This window comes from Anoplopoma fimbria, chromosome 6 (assembly GCF_027596085.1).
Source record: "Anoplopoma fimbria isolate UVic2021 breed Golden Eagle Sablefish chromosome 6, Afim_UVic_2022, whole genome shotgun sequence".
Taxonomy (NCBI): Eukaryota; Metazoa; Chordata; class Actinopteri; order Perciformes; family Anoplopomatidae; genus Anoplopoma; species Anoplopoma fimbria.
The window spans coordinates 2,856,582-2,864,505 of NC_072454.1; positions in this window are offsets into that span (position 1 = coordinate 2,856,582).

Sequence of the window (7,924 nt, forward strand, 5' to 3'; positions counted from 1 at the left end):
ACACACATGACACACATACACAGAGACACACACACATACACAAAGACACACACACACACACACACACACAAAGACACACACACTAACACACACACACATACACAAAGACACACATGACACACATACACAGAGACACACACAGAGACACACACACAGAGACACACACTAACACACTAACAGAGACACAGACACTAACACACACACACACACACACACACACACATGACAGTGGAAGAAGTTAAAATACTCTTGTACTCTTGTTACTTAACTAAAATATAAACAGCAGCAGAGGGTAAAGTGCAAACAAGAGACAGAAGATAAAAATAAAATGAAATAAAAAACAAGTTTTATAAATAAGCAATAAAAAACAGTAAAATCCACAATAATTGAAATATTATATGTACAGACAGAAACACTATTATATATATAATGCACAGTGTATTTTAATGCACAGTGTATTTTAATGCACATGTGTCATGTGGTCAGAGTTAGGCTATACAACTATATATATTATAGGCTAATAATAGTGATTAATCACTTTAATGCTCATTTAATTACTTGAGAACTTTTTAATTTTCCCCATTATTATCTTAACCTTAATAGTGTATTAGGTGATTATATTTTGTATTATTTAATCTGAATCAGCAAAGTAAGTATTAAAGTATCAAATAAATGTAGTGGAGTAAAAAGTATAAAACGGAAGGTCGAAGGCGGCAACAAAGTCGGCTATAACGTTGATAAAAGTTCTTCACAGTAATTTAAAATAATATCATTTCTTTTATGAAAAACTCAACCTCACAGCTTCCCTTTGTTCAGCATTCACAACTTTGAAGAGCCTTTTTGTAGCTCTATTAAACTGAAGATATTGGTCACAAATCAAGTCACTTTTTGGGTAAACATTTGCTCCTATTAAAGGAATAATTTGATAATAATCTTTTGGAACTACGTCTAGTTTGCCAGAGTGTCCGTCATCAGTCTGCAAACAGAGATCAGTTACAGTCCAGTGGGTGTGACACTCTCCATTAAAGTCTGTTTATTTAATTCATCCACAATTAAAAAATCATCCGTAACTGGTGGTCAAAAAGAAATAAAAGAGACTAAGCAGGTGTTTGTACTAAGAGTAAACTTACGTAAAAAAACGTAATAAGAGTGAGAAATGTAAGTTTACTTAAAAAAATTAAGTTTACGTAAGAAACGTAATCAAAGTAAATTTACGTAAAAAAACGTAAGTTTCCGTAAGAAACGTAATAAAAGTAAACTTACGTAAAAAACGTTGTTTATTTCCCATTATTATCTTAATCTTAATAGTGTATTAGTTGACTATATTTTGTATTATTTAATCTGAATTAGCAAAGTAATTTAAGTATTAAAGTATCAAATAAATGTAGTGGAGTAAAAAGTATAAAACGGAAGGTCGAAGGTGGCAACAAAGTCGGCTATAACATTGATAAAGGTTTCACTGAAGATATTGGTCACTTTTTGGGTAAACATTTGCTCCTATTAAAGGAATAATTTAACATTTTTGGAACTACGTCTAGTTTGCCATGAGTCAGATTGAGAAAAGCAGTCATTTAGGTAGGATGAGTGTCCGTCATCAGTCTGCAAACAGAGATCAGTTACAGTCCAGTGGGTGTGACACTCTTCAAATAATGCGGTAATTGCCCCCATTAAAGTCTGTTTATTTAATTCATCCACAATTAAAAAATCATCCGTAACTGGTGGTCAAAAAGAAATAAAAGAGACTAAAGCAGGTGTTTGTTCTGTATCACCATTCATTCAACGGTTATGGTCTGGTTGAGGAACTGGATGAATGAATGTGAATGTCGTCATCCAGATCGCGCTTTTAACGTGTTGACTCTGTTTTTCTTGTTTCACTTGCTGTTTTTGTTATCAGACACATTACATTACATTACATTACAGTAAAAACAGTAGAAAAACACAATAACTGAAATATAATATTTACAGACAGAAAAAAACTATTTTAACACTGTGCAATAATAGTTAAAATAGTTTTTTTCTGTCTGTAAATATTATATTTCAGTTATTGTGTTTTTCTACTGTTTTTATTGCTTATTTATAATACTTGGTTTTTTTTATTTTTTTTTTTCATTTTCTTTTTTTTATCTTGTCTTTCTTTACTATGTCTCTTGTGTGCACTTTACTCTATGCTGCTGTAAGCCTGCAAATATCCCTGCTGAGGGACTAATAAAGGATTATCTTATCTTATCTTATCTTATCTTATCTTATTACATTACAGTCATTTAGCAGACGCTTTTATCCAAAGCGACTTACAGTCAGTAGTATATTACATATCATTCACCCATTCACACACTGATGACAGGCTACCATCAAGGTGCCACCATCAGACTCTAACTAACATTCATCATCCAGTCCACACCGATGGCAAGCCTTCAGGAGCAACTTGGGGTTAAGTGTCTTGCCCAAGGACACATCGACTGCAGAAGCTGGGTATCGAACCACCGCCCCTCTGATTGGAGACACATTGGAGACACCTTAACAGCAGAACTGAAGGAACCAAACAAGAGGCACCCAGATGGCAGTTGGAGGTGTGTTTTGTGCATTGGGTGTGGGGTCTCCAAACAGCAGGAGGGCCCGTCCCGAGGCTGTCCTCTCTCTTAATGACCCAGGCTCAGACAAAAGGGGGTCTGGAGGCTCTAGAGACCCGCTCTACAGACCCACAGCTGGTCACCCCAATGGAGATAATGGGCACCAAGCCTGTGCTCATAATTAATTATTCACATCCGACCGGGCTGCACGTCCACACTCTCTGAGGCCGGACTGAGTTGTGATGTCTCTTTAACCCTCAACAAAGCAGAGGAGATCGAAAACATGTGTTCAGACGAATAATGTATCCGGATCTGTTCTCTTGATGCTACAGATATGACTTAACCCCCCCGAGACTGATCTCTATGGAAGTGAAGCGAAAAAACAAACAAACTAGTCACATCGTGTTGCAGTTAAACAAAATCTGTGGAAAAGTATTTACCAAAGTGCAAAAATGTGCTGATAGAAGCCAGAATCAGAGCTTGTTTGGAGCTGAATTTGCCGCCATATCGCATCAACTTATTTATATATTTATAAAGCCAGGTTCACTGTTGTCAAACCATTTTTCCCCTTAACAAAGCAGGCAAATAATTATTGATATACTTGAAATATACTGGCGAGCTGAGGTAGAAAAGGGTCTTTTTCCTGTTTTGCCCCACAGGCTCCTCCAGGGAACCTCCTCCTCTTTGATCCTCCAGCTGCAATACAGCAGCTGCTGTACAAAGTGTTGTATTCAACAGTGATGTCAAGAACATGCTACATTACATTTGGAGTTTACTGCTTGAAGGTCACGGCTGGTGAAATTCTATATTTTTCTTATATTGTCAACAGATCCCATTAAAAGACACAAACCGACATTAACTGACTCATTTGTTGTCCGAAAACTATTAAAAAACATCAATGACGTTTTGAAGCCTAGTGTTCTGCGATTTCGCCGTCGCCATGTTGTTTTTTGGCAACCAATGAGAAGAGGTTACCATATTTGTTATTCTGATGAGTGATGTAGAGACGCTGTATACGTCTCTGGTGTCGACCTGTCAATCACTGTGTAGCCCCGCCCTAAAGCATCCCCTGCTTTATGGTCTGTTTGACTCTAAATGGAGCATCATTTACTAAATGAACATCATGCTGTATTGAAGAAGACTTGAAACTAGAGATTGAGACCATAAACTCATGTTTACAATGTTTACTGAGGGAATAAATCAAGAGAGAAGTAGAGTCATTTTCTCATAGACTTCTATACAACCAGAGGAGTCGCCCCCTGCTGGACAGGAGAGAGAATGCAGCTTTAAGACACTTCTGTATTGGCCTCAATTTTCAAAACCAGTGGTTGCCTCCTGGTTTGCTCTAGCGTTCAAACTGCACACTTTCAGAAGACTTGAAACTAGAGATTGAGACCATAAACTCATGTTTACAATGTTTACTGAGGGAATAAGTCAAGAGAGAAGTAGAGTCATTTTCTCAGAAAATTTCAGAAAGTTTGAAGCTTGAAGCTTAAAGAAAAAACTGAATCTTACACATACAGAAAAAGACAACAGAAATGAGTTGATTTTCTCATAGACTTCTAGGATGCAGAATGAATGAATACATCCTGTTTTTATATTTAATGATAATAAGGAGATGATGGATAACCATCACGCCAAATGACGTTCTCAATAGAAAATTATGCCAATTACCGAAAACAGCTCACACGCGTCCTGATCGTAATTAGAGAGATAAGTGCCCAATTTGTCAAACACGTGTATACAAGCGCGGTTATGGTCCACACCCTGCTGTTAGTTTGGGTAAATTGCTTCTCATACATTAGGAGTCATCCACAAATCGCTGCGTCATCGGCTAACGACACTAACCAGACGGGATAGGATGACCGGGTGTGAAGGAACCGGCCGTCAGCCAGGACTCAGGTGTCTCCTCTCTGTCCACCGCCAGAGTCTCAGGTGTTCAATGAGGCGTTGTTTACTGTGTGTGTGTGTGTGTGTGTGTGTGTGTGTGTGTGTGTGTGTGTGTGTGTGTGTGATCACCCAAGGGTGTCACTGCTGCCAGCCAGCTGCTCGTGTATCAGGTTGAATCAGACAAACACTGCTTTTAATAAGGCAACAAGAGCGAGGAGTGTAAGAAGGATGGATTCAAAACAAGACATGTTTTAACAGCCTTCATCTTTAAGGTGTATTCAGTTCATCACTTTAAGTTTGCTCTAATCGCCATAGCAACTGAGAGGGAGACTTTGTTGACACATAATTAGGATTATGAAGACTTTTGTAGGTACAATGAGGAGGTTTTCATCCACACAGACTGATAAAACTTTATTCACTGTCACAGATGGATGCAAATGCAGTTTGAGGAGTTCCTTTCAAATTATGCAGTTTGTTTTAAATGCTTCAAACTAATATGAAACATTAAAAACTTGATTCATAAAGAGCTCGCTGTGCTGCGTTGGTTCTCGGGTTCAGCAGTTCATCTGTATATTTAATGAGAGCGACGGTGTGTGTGTGTGTGTGATTACATCCTCCAGGGTAACTGAGCCAAGACCCGACACAAAGAGTGTGTCCTCGGTCCAGTTTACACACACACACACACACACACACACACACACACACACACACACACACACACACACACACACACACACACACACACACACACACACACACACACACACACTGAGCTTCCAGTTAGACGTTGATTTAGAAACAGTAAGCACTACGGGATGTATCAATCAACTGCATGTTGTAATATTTGAATGTTAGAGCACACACACACACACACACACACACACGCACGCACGCACGCACGCACGCACGCACGCACACACACACACACACTCCCTGTCAGCTCATCAAATAGTAAACAAACTCACTGTCAAACATAAACTCTAAAATATAAACACAATTACTTTGAGATCATGTCTGTATCTAAAATGGTAATAAAAACATTTAAATAGCAAAAAACATCTGCAATATTGGAGGTTTACTAGCAGACTATTTGTTTTGGCCGTCTGTGGATTGGACCAGAGGACAAGAATTCTCAGAAAGTGCAAAAGGTTTCATTTATTGGAAAATCATAAATATTTAATCTAAGTATGATTTCATCTTTAAAGCAATGATGTGAGAAACACTGAGCCAATGCACAGTGAAGGCGTGTCCGGCCTCATGCTACAGACAGGGAGGAGATAGAGACCCTTTGTTTACAAAATAAACTGGTTGTTATAACAACACCAGATAACAATGTAAGAAATGTAAACCTCGGCGCTGTGAAAAGAACAGATGACTAAGTTTTTCTGGCTCGTGATTTCTACAGCAATGTTGAGAATGATGGCTGACATCATGAGGAGGAAACCGGGATGCAGCTGCTGAGAAATGATGACCGTGGAGGCCAAACGGAGCTATTTTAAACTACATGCTAACATACTGTATGCTAATCTTTGTTAATCTGGGTCCTGACCTCAAATATCACAGCATACTTCAGAAACATATGGTGTTTATCCCATTAAATTCCTTCTGCTGATTAAATAAAGTTGTTTTTTTTCATCTTTAAAGATTTATATGAAGTCCAAACTGTTCAATATTAAATAAATTAAATAAATTAAATAAATTAAATAAATTAAATAAATTAAATAAATTAAATTAAATAAATAGTTTTATTTATAAATATAGATCTATAAAATAATAATTACGTAAAATAATTAAAAAAATATTAAAATTCAATTCATTATTATAAATGTATAATAATTCCTTCTCCATTTATTTTTTTCAAAATGCAAAAGTTGTATCGGAGTTATTTTTTTTAAATTTAAATTTCATAATTTCATATCTCATTTTATGAAATAATGGTGTCGACGCCCAATCCCCTTTCAGCTATTCAGATGTCCCCAGTTATTAGAAAAATACTGATACATTTTCATAATTTTCACAAATTGTTTTATAATATTTTACACAATTCATTCATACGATCATTTGTGTCTTCATTTATTGAATAACTTTGGGGTTCCATAGATTTTTCTAAAGGAAGTCAAACTGTAAACACAGGAAGCCGAAGCTTCGCTCGGAGAATTGAGGTCAAAAGAACCACAACAAGCTGCCGTTTGGGGGCATCCAAGTTTATGATGGGAAATTCCTCAGACGTCGGAGCAGCGGAGACATTGTTATTCTGGGTCAGGCATCTGTACGGTCACAGACACGCACATAAACCCACACACAACCTTAACATGAAAACACACAGAGAGCACTCTGTTGCTTGTGCAACAGGTGAGAGTCACGGGACGAACGGCACAAATGAACTTCACACTCGTTGGATCAGGACTGCAGCCATGACACATTAGTGCCAACGCTTCACGGCCATGTTGGATTTTATATGATAATCTACAAGCACACAATATTAAAAAGAAGTCTGAGGATGTTGACAGATGAAGATGAAGATGTGCAACAGCTACGTCTGTCTGTTTTCTCTACATAAGTTTTTTCTCAGACTCTGATCCATAAATCTCCACTTTAGTAGCTCTTACATACACCAAACTTTACAGTTTCATTCCTCTCTATATTCTGAAGGTTTTCACAGAGGGGTTTGTTCATGTATCATTCATAGCCTGATTTATGAGTGATACAACGAGATATACAAAATGTCCTCTGTAGAAACCTTTGGCTCCAATATGTCAACAAATGAAACAAGTGTTTTGTTTGTTTAAAGCACACATGCAAACTAAATAAAGTTTTAATAATGAATAATTCTAAACCCTAAAACATCCTTCTTTCTTCTCCAGTACCTCTGGTTGGATGTCAGGAGAACGGCGGGTTAGCTTCTTTGTCGTTTGTGCTCTCGAGGTTCCTCTCGGAGCAACAATAGCAGCTTTGTAGCTCGTTGGTCAGATCCTGGCAGCGATGTCCTTCAGTCCTGTGACCGTCCGTCTGTTCCTTCCTCTCACACAATCCGGGCCCTCTTTTGCCGCGATTGGCGCCGGGCAGATCAGAAGACTAAAGGCTGATAAAACGTATCTCTGATCAGACCGTTGGGTCAGAGAGTAAATGAAGACATCACCTGCTTCCACTGGCTGATAATAAACATTTAAAAGCTCTGCATGCACATTAAGGTGCTCTCTTTCAAAACTGCACTTAAACTCATCTATTTAAATCTGCTTTTCAACTAGTTATGCATGTTTGTCTTGTTGTTGTTTTGTTTATTACTGCTATAATTTCATCTCTCTGCCTTGTTTACATTGTTATTTATTTTATTGTTAACCATGTAAAGTGCCTTTGAGTCCCTTTTAAAGGTTCGAAATTTGCTTCAAGAAAAATGAACCACTTCAATGAACTCCATACATGAAGTCAAAAAAGTTTGTTTGGATGTTTCATACATTTATTTGTAG